This window comes from Piliocolobus tephrosceles, unplaced genomic scaffold, assembly GCF_002776525.5.
Source record: "Piliocolobus tephrosceles isolate RC106 unplaced genomic scaffold, ASM277652v3 unscaffolded_26620, whole genome shotgun sequence".
In the NCBI taxonomy this organism is placed as follows: Eukaryota; Metazoa; Chordata; class Mammalia; order Primates; family Cercopithecidae; genus Piliocolobus; species Piliocolobus tephrosceles.
In genome coordinates this window covers 1-2841 of record NW_022309444.1, presented here as the reverse complement: position 1 = coordinate 2841, position 2841 = coordinate 1, and the positions used below count along the sequence as shown (strand labels likewise).

General features: G+C 37.2%; 1 pseudogene; it reads left to right on the top strand.

Annotated features, from left to right (window-relative positions):
* The first annotated feature begins 8 nt into the window (after positions 1–8).
* Positions 9–1728, top strand: LOC111534024 (annotated as a pseudogene).
* Positions 1729–2841: the final 1113 nt, after the last annotated feature.

The window sequence follows — 2841 nt, the reverse complement described above, 5'->3', positions numbered from 1 at the left end:
ACAAGGAAAGTGTCCTTAACAGAAAACACACGATATCCATGCATCCTATCAGAAAATACGCATCCACCGGTATGACAATGGTGAGTTTTATAGCTGTGGACACCAGTCATCGAAGTTAAAGACCTGGTAATGGGTTAAGTTAGTAATGACACACAGTCACCTGAGTGTAATTAGGCTGGCATTACATGCCTTCTAAGCAAAAAAAAAAAAAAAATTGATACTTTGAATTCAGTGAATAATGTGAGCTGTGTTCTAAACCATAACATGAGATCTTTAAAATAGAACAAGTGCATATACATTGCTCATGCTCAGACTTTGAAAGATATTGATATCATCACAATTAATGGAATAACTCTGCAGTTGGGATCTTACAAAAGAGAAAAAATCTGTGTCTGCAGGAGATAATGTGTATGCAAGTGTCAATTGAGAAAAATGATGAGACAAGTCTCAATCATTTTAGGAGATTTATTTACCAGAGTTAAGGACATGCACCTGAGGGACAGGTGTATATCTTTCTCCAAAGGTGATTTTTTTCTAAATTTAAAGGGGGAAAGGGTGAGATATTGAGAAGTACACAATTTTCATGTAAAAGGTGGGTAGAAAAAAATAGTCATTCATGCATTTTTCTGGCTGAGTGAATCTGGATTTTGTTTACATGAGATGACATAAACAAATGAGGCAGAAGAATAATGCAGGAAAGCTGCATTTTATTTAAGACAACATAGGCAAAATGGGGCAGGGAAACAAGCGGATATGCATTTGTGTCTGGTGAACTGGGGATGACTGCACCTGGAAAGACAAGCTATCAGTTTGCATTGCCATGGTGTCATTTTAACAGCTCATGAGGAATTTCCTTGTGGGCAAAATATGGGGGAGGCATGTAGCTTTTCCTCTTGTAGCCATATTATTTAGGAACCAGAAGGGGGAGGCAGGTTTGTGTGACCCTGTTCCCAGCTTGATTTCTCCCTTTGGTTAAATGAGTTTGAGTTGCCAAAATTTAATTTCCTTTCACACAAGTAACATTGGAAAGATTTCAACTGGGCTCTACCACTGAATGGTTGGTCTAGGATTCAAAGGTGGTGAAATGAATGTATAGATGTATGTTGGTAAATCATTAAGAGCTTTTAATCTTAGTCCCTAAAGGAGAACTCTCTCATTCTGGAGGATCCCTTTGAATGTAATGATTTGGGAGAAGATTGCACTCACAGTTCCACAATGACTCAGTGTTTGTTAACTCAGAGTGGAAAGAAACCCTACGTCAGCAAACAGTGTGGAAAATCCCTTAGTAATCAGTTGTCCCCTAAGCCACATAGACAAATTCATACTAAAGGTAAATCGTATCAATGTAACATATGTGAAAAGGCCTATACTAATTGCTTTCACCTTAGACGGCACAAGATGACTCACACTGGAGAGAGGCCACCTGCATGTCATCTATGTGGAAAATCCTTCACTCAGTGTTCTCACCTTAGAAGACATGAGAAAACTCACATGGGAGAGAGACTGTATAAGTGTCATCAGTGTGGGAAAGGCTTTATTCAATCTTTCAACCCTCAAAGACATGAGAGAACTCACCTTGGATAAAAGCGTTATGAATGTGATAAAAGTGGGAAAGTCTTTAGTCAAAGCTCTGGCTTTAGAGGACACACAAGAATTCACACTGAAGAGAAACCACATGCTTGTCTTCTATGTGGGAAAGCCTTCAGTCTATCTTCTGACCTTAGATGATATGAGAGAACATGCACTGGAGAAAAGCCATATGAATGCCATTTATGTGGGAAAGCCTCCAGTCCATGTACTAATCTTAAATAACATCAGAAAATTCACCATGGAGAGAAAATCATAAATGTCTTCAGAACATATTCTGACTTTAGATGACATGGTGTTAGGAATGACGAATGTAAGGAATATGGAAGAGATTTCAGCTGTAGTTGTAACATCTAAACATGCCAAAGGACTCACATTTTGAAGAATTACTGTAATCAACATGGACGTTACTTCAGTTACCTTTATTCTTCAGTCCACATCAATAAATTCATATGGAAGAGAAATTATATGACATGTGTGTACCAAAGACTTGTGAGTGATCTGATCATAAATGACACGAGAGAGCTGAAACTGTCAACATAATAAACTAAAAGTCTTCGGCAACAGTTTTAATAAATTAAAATGTGTGGGACTTTCAGGTAGAGAATCTCTAGCTCTGCGTTCAGTGTGAAAATGTTTTTATGTGCAATTTGTTGTCAAATAACGTAAGAAAACTTTACTTGGATGAACTCTTTAATTGTATTTTCTGTGAATAAACATTCAGCCAAGCACTAGGCTTGATGTTCACAAGAAAGCACAGTGATAAAATGCTGCTAAAATGGAAAATAAGAGAGGAAATCCTTTATAAGCTAAATAAGAAGGGAAAGTCTTTCCAAGGGCAATGAATCCTCTTGGAATACCAAACACTTCTTACTGGAGAAGTTATGCCTTGAAAGATCACGAGAATTCCTTTCTTCACAGAGTAACACTTGTGGCACATGTGAGATTTCACACTGGACAAAACACGGTTAGCATCTTGAAAGGAGAAGATTCTTTAGTGGTAATTCATTTCTTAGTTGACACTAAGTTTCTCACATTGAGGAGCTATCAAACTTGAAAATCTGTGGAGAAACCTGATAGATTTCTCATCAGAAAAGTGAGTCAAGAAGGGGGACCTCTAGAAAAAATTCTTAACACATAGTTTAGCAAAATAATTCAGAAATTTGAGAAAATGTCTATTCATAAAAATGCAGCACATAAATGTATGATAGCAAAGTGACCTGGGCATAAATTGAATGCAGAATTATATAAGAA